This window comes from Ovis aries, chromosome 11, assembly GCF_016772045.2.
Source record: "Ovis aries strain OAR_USU_Benz2616 breed Rambouillet chromosome 11, ARS-UI_Ramb_v3.0, whole genome shotgun sequence".
Classification (NCBI taxonomy): domain Eukaryota; kingdom Metazoa; phylum Chordata; class Mammalia; order Artiodactyla; family Bovidae; genus Ovis; species Ovis aries.
In genome coordinates this window covers 15133252-15154565 of record NC_056064.1, presented here as the reverse complement: position 1 = coordinate 15154565, position 21314 = coordinate 15133252, and the positions used below count along the sequence as shown (strand labels likewise).

Sequence of the window (21314 nt, the reverse complement as noted above, 5' to 3'; positions counted from 1 at the left end):
CCACACTGCAGGCAGATTCTTAAATCATCCGAGCCACCGTGGAAGCCTTCCATTTCTGGTCAAAGTCTCCATGAAATGAGTTTTGAAACAAAGCTCAGGTTTCTGGCATCCTTGGCTTCCTGAATTGCAGGTTCCCTGATGGATGGCTCAGCAGGTAAAGAATTCACTGGCAATGCAGGAGACGCAGGAGATGGAGGTACGATCCCTGGGTTGGGAAGATACCCCGGAACAGGAAATGGCAACCCGCTCCAATATTCTCCCCTGAAAAAAGTCTCATGGACAGAGGAGCCCGGGGGCTACAGTCCATGGGGTCGCAAAGAGTCAGACACGACTGAATGACTAAGCACGTGCACACTGAATTACTGTCCCTATTCAGGAGATGAGGTGACAGAAGACGCCCAGCCCATGTCCTCAGCCCAGGCTGCGGTCTGTCCATCTGCGTCTGGGACCTGAGTCCTTCCATAGCCTCCTTACCTTTTAGAGGGATCAGCACATAATTTTCTCTTCTGCCTCCCATCCAGCGCCTTCATATCAAGTCCTCTTTTCCATCCTGGCAACCTCTGAGAGGCAAACTGGGAAGGTTTAATGTCTGTGAACGAGGCATCAAGCCCAAGACTAGGGCGTGACCTTTGCAGCAACCTTTCCAGGGGTTTGTCCCTTCTGCCCCCGACCTGCCTGCCTAGCTGGCCTCTCTTCCCAGCCCAGGCCATCTCCCAGACAATGTCCCTCCCCCAGGCCTCTCGCAGGCCAGGGTCAAAGGTCCACTACAGCTCAGCACCCATGGGGGCCTGTGTGGGCTTACTCATGAGCCAGAGGCAGGCATGGAGGGGATGGGACGAGGGCTGAGAGCCCTGCCGTGACACAGGACTGTGGGTCAGGGGCATGACTTCCCAGGACTCTGGAAAGCTCTCTCCACCTGGCCTGCATTCATTGCCAACATGCCCTAGTCCTGGCAGGGGGAGCATCACCAGGAATGTAGGCTGGCGATGTCTTCCTGCTGGGCACCTCCCCAGTTCACAGGCAGTGCCTCCCCCAGCTGCCTTCCCAAACCCCAAATGGTCTCAGGTTTACTGACGGTCTGGGTACTGGGCCGCCCCCAGGTTCAACCGCCCCTTCTGTCTCAGTCCTGTGGCTGGGCTCCCAGCCTGAGGTCATCATATGTATCCTTCCCACTTGCATGCTAAGTCGCTTCAGTCATATCCGACTCTTTGCGATGCTGTCTATGGACCACAGCCCACCAGGCTCCTCCGCTAGAGGGAGCTGCCATGACTGCTTCCCAATGCCGCTGTAACACAGCACCACAAGCTTGGTGGCTTAAACACATTTGTTATTCTACGGTTCTAGGGGCCAGAAGCATATCACTTGGCTAAGACCAAGGTGTCAGCTGAGCTGTGCTCCTTCTGGAGGCTCTACAGGAACATCTGTTTCCTCGCCTTTTCCAGTATCTAGAGGCTGCCCGCATTCCTTGGCTTGTGACCCCTCCATCTCGAGGGTAAGTCTTCACCATCCATCCTTCCAACCTCGTTTTTGCCATCATATCCTCTTTGCCTCTTCAGCTTCCTTTCTCCATATTTAAGGACCCTTTTGATTATTGGGGTCCACAAGGATAATGCAAAACATTCTTCTTACCTTAAGGTCAGCTGATTAACAAACCTCATTCCACCTGCAAGCTTAATTTCCTTTGCTATGTAAATTAACACACCCATAGGCCCTGGGGATAAGGATGTGGATGTCTCTGAGAGGCCATTGTCTGCCTACACCATTATGCCAACAACCTTGGAAGCCAGGGAACCAGCGTACTGAGGGCAAAAGAGTGTGGGCTGGAGAGTAAGGAGGTCTCAGCTCACAAACTGTTCTGCCCCTCAGTGCTGGTGTGACCGTAGATAAGTGACTTAACCTCTCTGTGCTTCAGCTGTCTCATTCATTCAACAAGGATGGTGGAATACCTAGGTATGCTGAGCAAGGACTTCCTCTCAAGGAACTATGTCTTAGTGGGAGGGAGATGGAAAAGAACCAGATCAATATATTAAATGTCAGGTGGTAGGAATAACTGTTATAGCGGTAGACCAGCAGGGTAAGGGTATAAGCACTGAAGGGTAGGATGGGAAGCTACTTTAGGAAACATAGTTGAGAAAAGCCTCTCTGGAGAAGTCACAGTTGAGCTGGAAAAAGTGAGTGTGTGGATCAGGGCCTGTGCATGAATATCGAGAAGGACATTCCAGGCAGATGTGAACAGAGGCAAAGGCCCTAAGGCAGGAGTGTGCCCGGAGAGTCTGAGGAGCGGCAAGGAGATCAAGGTGGTAAAAGGAAGCCAGTGGTGAGGACCTTGGAGAGACAATGGGCTTCCCTGGTGGCTCAGATGGTAAAGAACCCGCCTGCGATGCAGGAGACCCAGGTTCCATCCCTTAGTCGGGACAATCCTCGGAGAAGGAAATGGCAACCCACTCCAGTATTCTTCCTGGAAAATCCCATGGACAGAGGAGCCTGGCGGGCTACAGGCCATGGGGTTGCACAGAGGTGGACACAACTGAGTGACTAACACTTTCATTTTTTACTTTTTTGTGAGGAGATAATGGGGGTCACAGTGGGGGCCTGGTGGGCCATGGGGGAGGGTTCTTTGGGTTTTACATTAATTGAGATGGTGAAGTTGAGAGTAATAACCTTTCAGGAATTAATGGTCTGTAAGAATACATAGCACAAGGGCTGAAACACAGCAGCAGCTTAATAAACTGAAATCCTTAACTTCCGGGGCAGAGGCCATGTCTCCTGGTGGATCCAGGAGCTCTCTCGGGGGTGCCTGCATCTCCCCCATCAGACTAGAGCATCCTCCAGGTGTGAGCTACTTCTGGGCCCTGCAGAGCCTCCTCTGAGCTTAGACATCACACCCTAGAGCCCAGCCCTCTCCTGACAGCCTCCAGCCTCCCAGCCCTGTGTGTGTTTTCTCAGTATTTCCCCGCAGCTCCTGTGGTTCTGTTAGTTTTTGTTGCTCCTGTATTAATTGGCTTTTCTGTCCTTGGGATTATTTGATTTCTGCCTAATTGCTTGATGATAGCAAGGCTTATTTTCGTTCTTATCTTTCCCAGAAGACAGGGAAGGTGCCGGAGAGTGGGCCAGGCCGACTGCTCAGGGCCCATCTGGTCTTCTCTGGGGCAGCCCTCCTCTCCCACCCGGCCTCTGAGGTCCCCTTCCCGCCTGTCACCCTAGAGGAGGCAGAGCAGGGAGGCCAGAGGGTGCAGCTCTAAGCTGCAGGTTGGGGCCACCCAGAGTGTTCGCAGGTGGTGGTGGGTGCCGGTGTGGGGTCCGGGGCGGCGGGCTTGCAGATCTGGTTAAACCCCTTCTGTGGAGCACGAATCCAAGCCGCTGGGCTTGGCCTTGAGTACACACCATCACTCACTCTCAGCAGCTGGAAGATGGGAGCCCTAAGATTATGGCTGAGACAACAGAGGCTCCCAGGGAACCTGCATGGGGCCACAAGGCCTGGGCAGGGCAGGAGGAGAGCCAACTCTGCCAGAAGCTAAAGGTGGCCCTCCCTTTTCCGTGGGTGGGCCCTGCCCACTAGAAACTCTCCGAATGGTGACTGACAGGCAGGGGAGCCAATAGTGACCACTGAAGGTAGCCACTGATGGACCTGGGTTTGGGTGGACTCCGGGAGTTGGTGACGGACAAGGGAGGCCTGGTGTGCTGTGGTTCATGGGGTTGCAAAGAGTCGGATACGACTGAGCGACTAAACTGAACTGAAAGCAGGCATCGGGCCCACCCTAGGGCTCAGTGAAAAAGGCAAGTTGAAAAATCTCTACAGCGTGATCCCATTTCAGTTGAGTGAATGCTACACAAATGCACGTAGAAAGATCCATTCTTTCAACAGGTGTTTACAGAGAGTTCTACGTGCCTGCTCTCATCTGGTTACTAGGGATACAGGATAGGGAGACAGATAAGACCCTGTTCTCCTGGAAGTTACATTTCAGAAGGAGCCATGGGTCATAGACGAATAAACTAGTAACTGGTAATTCCAAATAATAATACATGTTGGGGGATAAAATAGGGAGCAACAAGAAATGTCGTGGCAGGGGAAGACCTCGCCAAGAAGGTGGCATTTTTGTTGAAATCTAAGTGATGGGCTAGTCGTGTGATAATCAGGGTGAGACTGTTTCAGGCAAAACAGGAATAGCTCAGGCAAAGGCTCTGAGGTGGGAAGGAGCTTGCTGTGTTGGAACAGACCTTTGGGAGCAATTGCAATTTTCCTCTCTGTGTTGGGCAGAGAGGAAAGCAGGGGCCAGATCAGAAAAGGCTTTGCAGCTATGGTGTGGCTTTGGAATGCTATGTTAACAGGATGCTATGGAAGGATTTTGAAGTCTGTGTAGGAAAATGTCTGAAAAGACATCTGGTATGGTCTGAATGGGCTTCCCTGGTGGCTCAGTGGTAAAGAACATGCCTGCCAACACAGGAGACTCAGGTTCGATCCCTGGGTCAGGAAGATCCCCTGGAGTAGGTAATGGCAACCCACTCCAGCATTCTTGCCTGGCGGGCTGCAGTCTATGGGGTCACACAGAGCTGGACACGAGCTGGCAACTAAACAACAGCAGTGCTGTGAAGAGTGGTTATCACTGAGCAGAGAGGGTTGAGGGGGGTGAAAGAGGAAAGGATAGGGTGTCAGACAGCAAGACTAGTGTCAAGTTATAAGATAGGACGCAAACACCCACACACTCGGTGGGGAGACGGGGAGGACCCAGCACCGACAAGGCAGGAGGCTTCAGCCAGAGGCCTGGGGTGGGGACGGCGGAAGTGGTGCCCCGCCTCCAGTGGGAGGGGCGCTGGACAGAGGATGGGAAGTAGCTGGAAGCTGTGGGTAGCCCCAGGGGACCCTGTAAGGTTAGGACCGACAGGACGTGGGCAGAGGGCCAGCTCTGCAGACTAGGTGCCCATGGTGGGGAAAGGGAAGGGTTGGGGGAGGAAGCGGCAGCCTCTGGCTTTTGGGTGCTGGGTCTCTAGGAACTATTTTTCCATGTGTTCGTTTACTCAGTGAGCACGTTTTAACTGTCTCTGAAGTGCCAGGATCACTCTCATCATCAGGGGCAGGAGATTGAATGCCTTCTCGGAGCTCAGAGCACAGCAGTAAGGGCTGTGTCCACTTGCCAGACTTACCCCATTGAAGAAGGAAGAAGGGGGAGGGAAGGAAGTTCTCTGAATGAGTACAGGTGCCAGGCCTATGCTGACCTCTTACATTCACTGTATGGTTTAATCCTCATAACAGCTCTAGGAGCAAGAACACTGCACATGATTTACACGTGAGGAACCTGGGGCTCAGAGAGCTTAAGGGATTTGCTCAAAGTCTCACCACTGTAAGCGTGAGCTGTAATTGGAACCCAGATCTGTCAGAATCCAAACCCTGGGCTCCTCTGAGGCCACCATGCTGGAGGTGGAGAGGGGTCTTATTTTCCCACGCTGGACAGGGCAGGTATGGACCCATGGGTGGTAGGTGATCACTGGGTGTGAGGTTGAGGGGCCAGCTACCTGAGACTGACCCTACTGGAGGGAGGGGATGCTAGGGAGTCAGACCCCTTCATGCATGTGATCTTGGCCGAAGCCCTATAGGGAGCACCCAAGCAAGCTTCTCTGAGCTGTCCCCTGGCCCTTGAAGCTCTCTCTCTGGGGACCCTCAGGGTCTAAGCTTTGGGGACTTCTCTTCTACTACACTGGTGCTCCCAGGGCTGCTCAGAAACCTCAGTCACACACACATACACACACACGCGCGCGCGCTCACAGTCTGTGCTCTCTCAGCCCAGCATTCAAAGCCCTGCCCAACGAGGCCCCAAACTCCTGAGTTTCATTTCTAACATCTAGCGCCTCCCAGCACACACACCCCATCCTACAGCCACGCAGGGATCGTTGGTGGCCAGGAACATAAAGCCATCCATTCTCATTCAAGGGAGGTTAACGGGAACACATGGTAAAGAATTCGCCTGCTAACGCAGAAGACACAGGAGCTGTGGCTTCAACCCCTGGGTCGGGAAGATCCCCTGGAGAAGGAAATGGCTACCCACTCCGGTACTCCTGCCTGAAAAATCTCATGGACAGAGGAGCCTGGCGGGCTGCAGTCCATGTGGTTGCAAAAGAATCAGACACAACTTAGTGATTAAACCAAGCAAGGGAAACACACAGGACAGCTCATGGGGGCTTCTCTCCGCTCCCTTCTGCTCCTCAAGCACTCCCGCTTCGTCTGCCTACTCACATTCCCTGGGCTGGCACCAGTTCCCGCTCCCGGGATGAGCTTCCTGTCTGTTCACCTGCTCACCACCATCCATCTGACTAGGTCTCGGGGTTCAAATTCCCAAGAGCAGGGCTCTGATTGGCTCAGCATTAGGTCAGGTGTCCATGTCTGGTCCAATCAGCTCCGTTGACAAGCAACTGTGTTTGCTGGACATTGGACTGTGTCCTGTCTAAGGGTCTCTAAGAATGGGCAGCGAGCCTAGAACCATGGTTGACATTGGGCCATTTCTTGATCCTTACACAGACCTATCTGTGCCAGCCTTTGCTCTCGCTGTCCCCTCCGCCTGGAACACCCTGCCCACAAATCTGTGTCCCTCATGGTCTAGACCAAGTATGATTTAGATCTTCATGGTGTAGATCCATGGTGTTGCTCTCCAAGTCCCCCAGCTGGGTAACAACCGCCCACCCTCAACACCTTGGGATGGCCCCCTCTCCCACCTCCCCCACCAGTGGCCTCATCTAATGATTCCCTCCTGGTTTGTCTGGGCTTCCCTCCCACACACATGGATTTGGTCCTGCTCAGCCCCAGTTTGCCCAGGCACCACAGCTTTCACCCCCGTCTATCTCCCCACCCTAACCGCCGCCCGCCCTGCCCACCGTGCCCTGCGCTGATGCCCAGACAGACTGAGTAAAGGAAGAGCCAATGCAAGTTCTGGAGAGCCGGTCAGGCTGGCGAGGCTCTCACTGGCCAAAACCACCCACCAGGCTTTTCCACAGCAAAGCTGACTCCCTCTCGAGACTGAGAAAGCGTATCCTTGCCAGCCCAGCCTTCAAGCTAACCTCCTACCCTCAGGCCAGACCGATTCAGCCAGACTCCCCCAAGGGCCCCCATCTTCCCCGGCTTCTCATCCTGGAGCCCACCTCCTCCCCTTCTTAACACCTCATCTGGAACTCAGGTGGGGGCTCCTCTCCCACCACCCTGCCATACCTGCAAAGACTTCTAAAGCAGAGATCACAGTCAAAATGCTCAGAGGCTAAAGATAATAATCCCACCCACCTTCACTCCCTTTGTCTGCAGAGCAGGGTTTGACTTGGACTTTCCATTCTAAACCCCATTAATTTTTCCCCCTCTCTTCTTTTTTAAACACAGGGTGATATCAATCCTCTTTCCATAGATGAGAGGCTTTCAATTTTGGCACTAGAACTGGAGTTTGATTTATTTATTGTTTGATCTTTTTTTTTTCAAAATAGATTTTCAGAATAGAATTTTCTTTTTCCCAGCCAAAGGGACCCCCTGATCCTCTGGACCAAGCTAGAGCTTTTACAAAAATAATTGCTCAGATCCAGGAGGAGAGGTGACCCGCCCAAGGTCACACAGCACAGGTGGGCTGAGGACCCAGGTCTCCCGACATCCCACTTCTGCACTCCCCTCTTTCAACTGCAGATGGTCATTTTTTATAACTAGCAGAAACTATGTGCTTAAACAGGAGAGAGCTAGACCAATGAGCATCACCCAAGAGAAGGCAGAGGGCTTCCCTGGTGGCTCAGATGCTAAAGAATCTGCCTGCAGTGCAGGAGACCAGGGTTCCATTCTGGATCGGGTAGATCCCCTGGAGAAGGGAATGGCTACCCACTCCAGTATTGCCTGGAGAATCCCATGGACAGAGGAGCCTGGCGGGCTACAGTCCATGGGGTCGCAAAGAGTCAGACACAACTGAGTGACTAAGCACGCACACACAAGAAAAGGCAAAAGGCAAAACCAGCTCTTGCACAGCCCAGCACAATTAGGAGGACAGTCCCTGCAGGACCGCAGACCTGGCGCCTGGGCCCTGGGAACAGCGCTAGACCCACAGCCGCCTCTAGAGCCCCTGGCACCTAAGCAGGGCCTTGGGCCCTAAGAAACAGTGGCCTCGATGCCTCTGCCTCTGATGCTCCAGGTGAGGCCAGGGTCCCGGGGCCTACTCCTGGCCTGGCTGCTGTCATCACAGAGCCTGAATGCGGGGGGTTCACCAGGTGCCAGGCCCTTTGTACACAGAGTCACATCCAGCCTTCCCACTGACCCCGTGCGGCTGGATGTGCTGCACTCTCCAGATGATGAAACTGAGGCTCAGAGGAACCCAGTAGCTTGTTCAAGACCACACAGCAGGTACAAGGTATAGATCTGGGATCAGAAGCCGCCTGGCTCCAGACCCCACAGTCTTCCCCATATTCCTCTCAAATTAGGTTTCTTTGAGTTCCACCACCGAGAAGGAGCCAGGGGGACAGAATCAGAATAGGGCTGAAAGACCATTCTTTCCACTAATTAAAAAAAAAAAAATGCTGTCTGTCAGGAGTGCCCGGGGCCATGCAAATCAGCAGGTGGTTGACCTCATGGCCAACCAGGGTGCACCCCAGCCGGCAGCATCAGCAGATCAGACACTTATCTGGGATCAGGCCTGTCTTCTCTTCCCCTGGAAGCTGGCCCTGCCTGCGTGTTCCCAGCCATTCCCAGGCCAAGACAGCTGCATGACCCAGAAGAGGGGCGTGGTCCTGAACCATGGGGTTGGGTGGCATCAAAGTAAAATTAGATAGAAGTGGTAAAGAATCTGCCTGCCGATACAGGAGACGCAGGCTCAATCCCTGGATGGGGAAGATCCCCTGGAGTAGAAAATGGCAACCCGCTCTAGCATTCTTCCTTGAGAAATTCCATGGATAGAGGAGCCTGGCAGGTTTACAGTCCACGGGGTCACAAAAGAGTCAGACACGACTTAGCGACTAAACAACAACAAGGCTGTGCCAGGGCCAAGGATGGACCTGTCCCCATTCCAGAAAGTCCTGCCCTGATGGAGGAGAGGGGAGAGGGAGGAGGCTCTGGCAGGTGGGAAAATGCAGCTTCTCTCTCCTTGGAACTTGGGTTTTAGGGGGACTCTCCATGGAATTGGTGCTCGTCTGAGTGAAAGCCCACTATCTTGAGATGACCGTCAGGGCCCTGTATGACCTGTGACCTCGCTGACCTTATGCCCTGTTCTGTCCCCGGTGCTGGCTCCTCCCAGCCACATCTGCCACCTCACTATTCCTCAGGTACCCCAGGCCCAGTTCTGCCCTTAGGGCCTCCGCAATTCCAGTTCCCTCTTCCTGCACCTCCTCCAGACCTCACACACTGATTCACCTCTTCTTGTCCGGAACACAATCTAGAATCGCAAGTCAGCCCACAGTTGCCCAACCACCCTTTCTTGCCTTTACGCCTTAACATCTCAGGCCATCTAGTATATTTTGTTCTAACGGATACGTGCATTTGTTTGTCTGTCCCCAAAAAAGCTTTGCGAGGGCAGGGCTTTCATCCATTTTGTTCCATTCTTGGAGTTTCCAACAGTACCTGGCGCATACCCGCACAGCCCTTGAATGAGGTCTTCAGCTTTCCAGAGGCAGGAGCCAGCGTCACCTGAGCCACAGTCTGAGTTGGTGTTTGGAAGCGGCAAACACCAACTGCTTCCAAACACCAACCACTTGTCACATCCAAGCACCTGTAAGATCACCCAACTGTGAACGAGAGAGTGTGAGGGAGGGCAGTGGGAGGCAGGCCAGGGCAGGAAGGAAATTTCCATCGGGTGGTCCCAATTATCACGGTAATTATAGCCTCACATTTCTCTCCATTGCAGCATATGCTCCTATTCAACCCAGAGGGTCTAGACCAACACTGAGGGTGTGTGTGTGTGTGTGTGTGTGTGTGTGTGTGTGTGTGTGACAGACAGAAAGAGAGACAGAGAGTCAGAGACAGAGAGAGGGGGGAGAGGAGGGAAAGAAGGAGGAACAGAGAGAATGGAGGAGAGACAGAGACAGAGAGGGGGAGGGAGACGAGAGAAATTTTTAGCAGAACGTATTCAGCGTCAGCTGGCAGCCACAGACCCATGGTACCCAAGGGGTATATGCCAGCAAGAACAACTGCCTTCTCCCTTCTAGTAAATCCCTCACAGGGGCTGTGGGACCTGAGTTAATATGGAGATTCTAGGAAAGAGCAATTAAGAGCCCCCTGCCCCCGGGCTGTATTTACTTGACATCCAACATCTGGATGAAAAGTGAAAGATCATCATTGTCAGAGTGTTTTATTTTTCTCTGCACAAAGCTCGAGGTATTTAGAAGAAACATCTGGGTGATGGGCTGGCTGATTCTGCTTTTTGTCCAGATGCTCAGCATTACCTGGCTCAGCCTGACTGTGGTTGCTGTAGAGGCAGGTTCAAGCTAAAGGGAGGGAGGGGGATGGAGATGATGGGGGAGAAGGGGGCCACAGTCCTGTCCTTTGACACCGTCTGTCCCTCGGTTCACTTGAGTCTTTACCACCTGCCTCCTCCAAGGCTGGAAGGATTCGTTTTCCCTAACCCCCTCACACAACCCCCAAGATGCACAGGGCTAGGAGACGTTAACGTTTATTCAGCATCTTCCACTGGGAATCGGCGGGCCCAGCACAGAATTAGCTGGCATCTTCCTGCTCTTGGATTATACAGGCAGTGACTGTGATCGAATCTGGCAACCAGATTTATGAATCAGTCGATATTTATTGCGGGGAACAATCCATCTTCATGTCTGGTCTGTGCACACACAACCCTGCTCCAGGCATGCCCAGGGACCTTGGTGCGAAATGTTGGAAAGGTCTGGGTGAACACCTCTAAATAGGGGGCAAACGAGAGGGGTTTGAAACCATAAAAAAAAAAAAAACAAGACAAAATATAACGTGGGGAGGTGTAGCTGGTGGGGATGGAGGGAGGAGGTAGTTCCCTTATCCATCCCACGTTTGTCCTGGTCTGCCCTTCTCAACCCTCTTCCAATCTCTCATATCCTCCAAAGAGCAAAAGTCAATCAATTATGAAGTTAAACAGGTTGCAAAATGTTGATGCAATGTGTTCCAAACCGAACGGAAAGGCTGTGTGTATGTTCTAATTATCTGTGTGCTTTTTCTCTTCCCTGCCCACTGGCCCATTAAAGAGACTGAGCCCGGCAGCCCAAGCCCCCCAGCTCCTTCTGTTGGGCCAATCAGAGAGCCGAGGTTGTAACTCAGCTGGTGAATGGCTGGAGGAAAGTCTACTCAGGATTCCTTCATTTGCATGCTTGCACTGACTGGCTAAGCCCCTGGGGTAGAAAGCAAGCTCCTAGTTAAAGCAGAGGGAATCCAGGCATCCCTCCATCCAATGGCTGTCAGCTCCTGCTGAGGTCTCGGAAGGATGGTCTGAGGCTTCTCAGACTAATTGGAAGAAATGAGAGGTGGAATTTAAGAAGTAAAATAGTGCCCCCTTCTCAGCCCTAACTCTGTCACCTTCCCCAACCACTCCTTATTCCTCTGGCCCTCTCCACCATGGCTACCGCCTTTTAGGCACTGTGCCCACTGTGCCCACTGTGCTCCACAGATCCTCCCCAACCCCCTCCGTGGAACTTCCTGTAGGAAATAAAAGGCATAAGGGACACTGAGGGAAAAGGGAAATGTTTGAGGGGCTTAGTGGCCTTCCAAAAATAATAGAGCAGAGTCACTACCAGGAGGGAGAAGAAAGACATTCTGAACCTTGTTAATTTCTGCAGCTTCACACCATTTAGGATCACGGGAGCTTTTCTAGCTGTGATAGAGGAGCTGGTTGACGGGGGGGTGTAGTCAATGGCTGTGTTGGGGAGAGGGAACCTGGCATCATCTTCACCTACCCACAAGGCCTTGGCCTGAAGTTGAACAGAGGAACTGCTTTCTTGTCTTAGAGAGACGATAGCTCTGGGGGTGAAGAGGGGAGGTCAGGCTCAGGACCTAACTCCACAAATGGTACAGACAGGAAATGGACTGGGCTAGCCCCCATCTCCCAGATGGGAGGAGAATGGAAAGTACCCAGAGGAGATAAGACAACTATCCCCCACCCCATCCAAGGACCAGGACACCTGGGCTTTAACTGGCTCTGGTCAATCACTTTACCCCTGCAGATGGGGGATCACACCTCCCCCATACCCCTACACCTTTCTCACACCTCCCCCAGAGCTAGTCACACAGGACAAGTGAAGGATTGGAGTCTCCATGGCTCCAAAGGACAGAATCTGAACTGATGGGTAACAGACAGGAGATCAGGCTTACGCTCAGTGTGTAAAGGAGCTTTCTGCCTTCAAATAGAAGCCCCTCAGATAGTAATATAGCTCAGTTCAAACACCCAAGCTGAGTTTGGATGACCATCTGTTGCAGAGTATAATTTCTGGACATTTTCAGGCACTGGATGGACTCATCTGTCAGCTGTCTCTAACTCTTGAGGATTCCATGATTCATTCATTGAACAAATGTTTCTTGGTTGCCCACTAGACCTGTCTCTGTCACTGATGTACAGTGTGACTACCAGTTTTCCTCTCTGAAGCCAGTTTCCTACATCCAACATGAGAGCGTTGGGCCAGTGGACCTGAGGGCTCTTTCGGCTCTGAGTGTTCTAAGCAGGATCAGAAGGAATTGCCCCCTCATCCTCCTCCTTCTCCTGCTTCTTCCTATTATTTAGCGGAGTTGGGATAGAATGAACTTCTCCTGGCCTGGGATGCCATGTAAAACAGATGAGCCTGTTGCCATGGAGACCAGGGAGCGACTTGTCTTAAGGGGATAGGAATTGGGTGGGGGTTGAAGGCAGACACGGGTGATTTACTCCTGCAATAGCCCAGCCCAGAATCTACATGAATGTTAAACGGGGTGGCTCCAGGCAACCACTCAGCCAGATGCATCAGAAACCACTTAAGATGAAAGACCCAGAACATTTGTACATCTCGTCCCCAGGGATGCCTGTGACTTTCCGGCTCCCCACCCCCACAGCACAACCTCGGGCAGGTCAGCCCCTCTCTGGCCAAGGGGATCTAACTCAATTCTGCCTCTGGCAAAACTAGGGGAATGCAGGGTCTGTCCTGAATGGGGAGGGGTATGGGCAGTTCTAGAGGGCGCTGGCTGCGGGAGCTGAGGGAAGCTGATTTCTTGGGCTCCTTACAAAAAAAGAGTTTTCTGGCAATCATCACTGTCTAACCACAGGTGGGCTGCCCCAGGAAAGAGTGAGCTCCCCAACCCTGGAAGCATTCAAACTGGGCTGAGAAGATCCTCCATCATGGACTCTGTGAGGCATAAGACCTGCTCTGTAGGATTTTCTGGAAAGGATTAAAATGAAGCAAGGTACCTAAAGTGCTTAGTACAGTACCTAGGCCATATTGAATATCTGATAAGTGGTTATTATTAGTATTCTATAATTAGTAAACCAACAGTGAAATGGGAGCTCCCCATCAGTGACTCTCAAGCAGGAGATAGAGCCTGGTAGCTTCCAAAGGCAGCTGTTTCAATCCTGATATCCTGTAATAGCAGAGACAAAAGAAGAATCATGGTTACAAGCAGGTGCTTTGGAGTCAGACAGGCCTGGGCTCAAGTCCCAGCTCTGCATCTTACTTGCCATGTGACCTTAAGTGAGTTAACTTCCTCTGAACCTCTATTTCCTTACCTGTAAAATGTGAGGCATAACACCTGCTTTGTAGGATTTTCTGGAAAGGATTTAAATGAAGCAAGGTACCTAAAGTGCTTAGTACTGTACCTAGCCCATATTGAATATCTGATAAGTGGTTATTATTAGTATTCTATAATTAGTAAACCTACAATGAAATGGAAGCTCCCCAGATGCATGTTGTTTTTTTTTTAATATTCTACTTATTTGGATGTGCCAGGCCGAGGTTTAGTTGTGGCACACAGAATCTTCCATCTTCAATCCTTGGTGCAGCATGAGAACTCAGTTTCAGGATGTAGTATCTAGTTTCCTGACCAAGGATTGAGCCCAAGTCCCTCTACAATGAGAGCTCAAAGTCTTAGCCACTGGACCACTAAGGAAGTCCCTCCCCAGCTGTTTGGACTGGATTTGGCCAAGACAGTTGTCTTCTGCTCTGCCATCTACTGTGTGATTGTGGGCCAATTTCTTAATCTCTCTGAGTCTCAATCTCCTCATCAGCATAATGGGGCTAATAATAGTGCTCACCTCCTAGAGTTACGGTGAGGATTGATTTGTGATTAGGACTGAGGTAGCCATGTGCTATCATCACCATCATTGTCTCATCCGTGTCCTCGACTCTGGCTGTCTCCCCAGGGCCTCGTACTTATTAGGGCTGAGAGATTGGCTTAGAGACAGTGGTTCCTGAGTAAGACAATGACGCTTCAAAGTTTAGTGGAGATGGCAGAGACTGAAAGGGAGAAAAAGGAAAGGAGGCAGCCGGAAGGAAGACCCGAGAGAGCAAAGCCAGCAACAAACTGGTAACAACAAAATTGGTGATGGAGAAGAAGAAGGACTCAGCAGTGGCTCTACACTCGTAGGGAAGGGAGGGGACTGAGAGAACAGAAGGAAAAGAGCCCAGTGGGAATAAGGAGGAGTGGAGACCCCCGATCTTCATGCAACGTAAATGTCCCTTATTCAGTTGGCAGACGTGTCTTGAGCACCTACAGTGCATTAGGCAGTAAGAATATACATATGAACAGATATGTTCCTGATCTTAGAGGAAATGTTTTCAGCTTTTCACCGTTGACTGTGGTGTTAGCTGTTGGTTTGTCGTATATGGCCTTTGTTATGTTGAGGTATGTTCTCTCTATGCCCACTTTCTGGAGAGTCTTTTTTTTTTTCATCATAAATGGGTGCTGAATTTTGTCAAAAGTTTTTAGTGCATCTATCAAGATGATCATATGACTTTTATTCTTCAATTTGTTGATGTGCTGTATGGCACTGATTGATTTGCCAATATTGAAAAATCCTTGCCTCCCTGGGATAAATCCCACTTGATCATGGTATATGATCCTTTTATTGTATTGCTGGATTCAGATTGCTAGTACTTTGTCGAGGATTTTTGCGGGGGAAAATAATGTTTATGCCAAAATAAAAGGGAGAAAAATAAAGCAAGAAAAACTAAGGGAAAAAAATATGAGGACTGAAGAATGGCTAAGATTCCATGCTCCCAATGCAGGGGGCCGCAGTTCTATCCCTGGCCGGGGAACTAGATCCCACACACGGCAACTAAAGATCCTTCCTGCCACAGTAAAGACTGAAGGTCTTGCGTGCCACGGCTAAGACCCTGTGCAGCCAAATAAATAAATACTGGAAAAAAGAATATGAACAGACATGGTTCCTGCCCCCAAGGACTTTGTAGTATCAGTGGGGGTAGCAAAGACTTCCCAAATACACGCAATGACATGCAACAGCTGCTTTATCGACATTATCTGTCCAAGCAGCTGCTGAACCAGGAAATGATTGATTTCACTAGGGTTAAAGCAGAAAGGTACTCATCAGTTGAGTAGAAGATTTCCAGGAAGCTAGGGGAAAACATACTCTGTCTGAAAGGAAAGCATGAGAAAAATACCAGTGAGTGAAAAGCCATGTCACATCCTAGACTTATAAGTCTCTCTGATATTCAAGACTATCAGATCCAGAACTGAGGCTGGAGATGCCCCAAGGGACTGTGGCCTGGACAACAGTGTGGATCATAATACAGAAAGAGGGAAGGGTCAAGAAGAGTGTTATATCGGGGTATGGTAACCTAAAAGGGCAAGAGATAGGAGTTTATAGTACGGGTTTGGAATCAGACATATAAGAGGAAAATTCGATTGGAGAAAATCAAGGACAATTCTTCCTTTAAGGTAGGAGGGAAGGAAGAAAGTAAAAAAAAAAAAAAAAAAAAAAAAGGCAAAACACTTTGATTTAGAGGGTGGGAACTGACAGGCCTAGGAAGTCCACCCTTGGCCTTTCCAGAAAAGTCAGAGGCAAGGATATTAGTTAAAACAAAAAAACTAGGGAGGGTTAAGGGGCCCAGCCAAGCTAGATTATCAAGGAAAAAAAAAAAACACCACAGTTTCCTAATATCAGGAACTAAAGAGGGACTACATTTCCTATAAACATGAGAAAGGTAAATAAGAACACCATAAACAACTTAAACAGACTGGATACATTCCTTGAGAAATACAAGTTTCTAAAACTGACACAAGATAAAATAGAAAAAGATAAATAGCCCTATCTCTATTAAATAAAGGGAATTTTTTGTCGAAAACCCATCCCATAAACAAAATTTCCATATGGATGATTTCACTATGAATTTCATCAAATAGGAAAGAAAGAAAATTGTCAATCCTACACAACCTCAAAATGGAGGAAGATGAATATTTCTAAGTTGTTTCATGATGCCAGATTAACCATGATATTAAAACCTGACAGAGAAATTACAAAAAGAGGCTGCTGCTGCTGCTAAGTCGCTTCAGTAGTGTCCAACTCTGTGCGACCCCATAGATGGCAGCCCACCAGGCTCCCCCATCCCTGGGATTCTCCAGGCAAGAACACTGGAGTGGGTTGCCATGTCCTTCTCCAATGCATGAAAGTGAAAAGTGAAAGTGAAGTCGCTCAGTCGTGTCCGACTCTTAGCAACCCCATGGACTGCAGCCCACCAGGCTCCTCCATCCAAGGGATTTTCCAGGCAAGAGTACTGGAGTGGGGGGGCCATTGCCTTCTCTGAGAAAATCCCTAGGAATCTATAAAATAGCAACTAGAACTAAGAACTGAATTGAGCAAAGTCACAGAATAAAAGAGCCACACTCATAGATCCATCGTATTCCTCTACACCAGCAGCAAACCACCGGAAAATGAACTCTTTTTTTTTTTTTTCTTATTTTTTTAAATTTCTACTCCCTCTTGAATTTCTCTCCCACCCACCCCGTCCTACCCCTGTGGGTCATCACAGAGCCCTGAGCTGAGCTCCCTGTGCCATCGGCAGCTTCCCGATAGCTGTCTGTTTCACACACAGGAGGGTATACATGCAGTGCTACTCTCCCAACTCGTCTCACCCTCCCCTTCCCCCTCTGTGTCCACACGTCTGTTGAAAGTGAAATCTTTAAAAATTCCATTTATGCTAAAAAGGCCAAAAAAAAATACTTAGGAATAAGTTTAACAAAAGATATGTAAGACCTACACGTTGAAAATGATCCCCTCAAAATACCAGATAAGTTAAAGAGAACTGAGAATAAATGTTCCTGTATGAGAAGACTCAATGTTAGTCAAATGTCATTTCTCTCCAATTTGACATAGAGAGTCAACAGAATCTCAATCCCAATTTCCAGCTGACTTTATTTGTAGAAATTTATAGGCTCATTCTAAAATGTACATGGAAATGCAAATGACCTAGAATGCCCCAGGTAATCTTGATAAAGGAAAGGAAAGTTGGAGAATTTATACTACCTAATTTCAAGGCTTGCTATAAAACTGGTGCGCTGTCATCAAGACTTTATAATGTACAAAGAGAGACATGTCATTCAATGGGGCAGAATTGAGAGCCCAGAAATAGACCCACATTTAAATGGTCGTTTGACTTTTCAAGGAAGAACTGAAGTAACTCTACAGATAAAGCAGTTCTTTCCAACAGGTGTGGTGACCTCCTCTTACACTAAGATACATAAAACTTAATTTGAGATGAATTGTTCCCTGGTGGTTAAGACAGTAAAGAATCTGCCTGCAATGCAGTTGACCCAGGTTTGATCCCTGAGTTGGGAAGATTCCTTAGAGAAGGGAATGGCAACCACCTCCAGTATTCTTGCCTGGAGAATCCCATGGACGGAGAAGCCTGGCGGGCTACAGTCCATGGGGTCGCAAAGAGTCAGATATGACTTAGCAACTAATACTTTGACTTTCATAGATCTAATCTCAAAAACTAAAACTATAAAATTTCCAAAAGAAAACAGAATATCTTCATCGCCTGGAGACAGGCAAAGTTTTCTTAGGAAGGAGGCAAAAAGTAATAATAATCAAAAGAAAATATGATAATGTAGATTTCATAAAAATGTATAACTCCTGCTCATCAAAAACATAATTAAGAAAATGATGATATGCAATGGCTGCAAACAACAGCCTCCTCAATAGTATATGCAACCTGTTGCTTGCATAGACTGCCCTGAGAGACCCTAGAGACCATGCTTTCCAGTGAACAGTTATGTCCGACTTCATGTTGTCACCAGGCAATGCTCTAGACAGGTATTCAGGTGTCTTCAGAAAGCTCCAGGGCACAGTGACCAGGGTCCACCTTTTCCAAGTCACCACGTCTGTCACCTCAAGCTGCAGGACCAGAAGCATGATTGAGGTTCTACACAGCGCCTGGTTCAAGTGCCCTGGTCGCCAGAAGACCCATGTCTCCAAGAAGTGGGGCTTTACCAAGTTCAGTGCAGATGAATCTGAACCTATGGCAGCTTGAACTGTGGCTCATCCTGGATGCCTATGGGGTCAAATACATCCCTAGTCATGATCCCATAGATGAATGGTGAGCCCTGCACTCTTAAGGACTTTGGCACTGCTCCCTCCTTACTCACACCCACCAATAGACCCAACTTCCTGTTCAAAAAACAGAACGGATAACAAGTCACAGACTAGTAGAAGACAGTGCCGAACACTCCATTAAAGGACTTGTATCAAGTATATATAAAGAGCTGCTGCTGCTGCTGCTGCTGCTAAGTCACTTCAGTCGTGTCTGACTCTGTGCGACCCCATAGATGGCAGCCCACTACAATGCAATAAGTAAAACATGACTAACCCAGTAAAAAGAAGGGTGAATGTTTGAACAGACTTTTCACAGTAAGTTAGGTGTACTGAGCACATGTCTGCTCTATGACCCAGCAATTCCACTTGCAGGCATTCACCCAAAAGAAAGGAAGACGTAGATCCACACAAAGATGTGTATAAGAACATTCGTGGCCACTCTGCTCATGGCAGCCCCTGGAAAACAACCTCAAATAAACTGCTCATGAAGACTGATGGATACACAAACTGTTACCCACTTCCTGATGATACAAAAGGGACAGAGTATTAACACATGCAACAGAATGAATGGATCTTGGACTTCCCTGGTGGTGCGGTGGATTCAAACCCAATGCAGGGGGCATTGGTTCGATCCCTGGTCCAGGAGGTGAGGTGGATTCAAACCCAACGCAAGGGGACATTGGTTCAATCCCTGGTCCAGGAAGATTCCACACGCTGTGGAGCAACTAAGCCCGTGCAGCACAACTCCTGAGCCTGTGCTCTAGAGCCCAGGAGCCACAACTACCAAAGCACGTGCACCTAGAGCCTGTGCCCCCAAGAGAAGCCATCGTGATGAGGAGCCCATTCACTGCGGGGAAGAGTAGCCCCGACTCGCTGCAACTGGAGAGAGCCCACACGAAGCAACAGAAACCCAGTGCAGCCAAAAATAAAGTGGATGAACCTCAAAAGTGTGAGTACATATTATCTGATTCCACTGATGTGAAATTTTAGAAAGGTTTTCTTTTTTGTTTTTAATAAAAATGGATTACTTCTGCAGAATGAGAGCACCGATTGACTGGAAAGGGGGTATGAACAGATTTCCTAGCTGATAGAAATGTTCCATAACTTTATACGGATTGGGGTTACTCATGCAAAGTCTTTGTCAAATCTCAGAGAATGCGCCTACAATTTGTGCATTTTACGGTTTCAGGCATGTAAATGTAACTCCCCTCCCCCATGCATATGCACACAAAAAACACATGCAAATATTAATTCTACTTAATTATATGCATGCTGAAGTGTCTGGAATGCAGTATACTGATGGTCTGCATCTTACTTTAAAATATACCAGAAATAAGATGTATTGAATACTAGATATATGGAGAGGTATTTGATGAAAGAGATACAGCAAAATGTTGACAGTTGTAGAATCTCCATGCCAAATACTCAATTGTGAGTATTCAACATCCTATCCAATTTTCTATGCTTAGAATTTCAATAGGGAAGTCAAGACAGGGGTTGCAGGACTGGTCAAGAATGGGAAAAACTCAGAAGAGCCTTGAGGTGAGGGCAGGAAGGAGTGGTCAGCATTTTCCAGGGACAGTGAGGGTTCAGCTGGGGTTCATAGGCCTTATTTGTAAGAAAGGCAGTCAGCATACTTTCCCAAAGACACATGTCAATACTAATCAACAGCCACCCCCAGCCAGCCTGATCCTACCCAATAGGATACCTGAGAACAGAATGGTTCATCACGTTTTCCATCTCCCAGGGGAGGGTGTCTTCCTCTTTGGACCAGAGGTTCTCCAGGGCAGGCGCTAGGTCTTCCCCATCAGTCCAGGAGCTTACTTCAAATGGGACGTAGATCTTTCCCATCACACCAGGAGCTTACTTAGGCTAGAGGTTATGTATCTTCCATCAGCCTGTGGAAGACTAATGGGGACTAATTCCATCATCAGACCAGAAGGCCTCTCTGGATGTATCTGCCACCTGACAGGAGCTGCTCAGAGGGCTGCCAATCATTTCTCTTTATTTCTTTCAAGACTCCCACTTGAGCTGTGTGGCTTGAACATACTCAGTAGAGAGGAGGGAGGGGTGATTGACAGGATCCGAGCAAGACTGCTCTACCTTCAATCATCCCAGAAGCAGACACTCACTTATATGGGTTTCACATTTAGCCAGGGAAAAGTGATATTAATTCACCAGAGTGATTGAGACTTTATATACCCTGAAGTGAAGAAATTCTAACTTGAGGTTCCCCCAGCAACTGTAGCTGGGCAACATCACCCCCAGGCATCAGCAGGAGGTCACATATCTCAATAGCTTATTGGGCAGGAGGGATCGTAGCCACCTCCACACACCTGGGCTTACAGGAACTAAGGGAGGGGTATACCCAGAGACCCAGAGAGTGAGGGTGGTACTGAGGCCCCAGGAAAAAGAACAGGCAAGAGAAGAGAGGGGAAGAGCCAAAATATGTTTCCCCAGTCGCTCTCCTCTGTGTGTGCATGTGTGTGTCTCATGCATATACACACAGAAAGACAAGCAGTTCAAACTTAAATATGATTTCGGTTCACAAGGGTAAGTTCCCTAGCAACTGAAGACACAGTTGCAAGGTGCTACATATAAGACGCTGGAGTAGACACCTGGCTGAGAAATGGGACAAATCTGGTTGCTGTATGGGGTACAAGAGCTATTGATCGCTCATCCTTCAAACCAGTTTCCCTAGTCCCCGCCCCCAACCCACAGATACCTCTGACCCCTGTAAACTTGACTAACTTCCAGATTTTCTTTGTGACTCAGCTTCTATTGTCATGATACTCGTTGTTATTATTATTCTGGGTGAAATGGAGAGAG

The 21314-nt window shown here is 49.2% G+C and overlaps 1 pseudogene; it reads left to right on the top strand.

The window, feature by feature from the left end:
• The first annotated feature begins 18026 nt into the window (after positions 1-18026).
• LOC114117055 (small nucleolar RNA SNORA70) lies at positions 18027-18148 on the top strand (annotated as a pseudogene).
• Positions 18149-21314: the final 3166 nt, after the last annotated feature.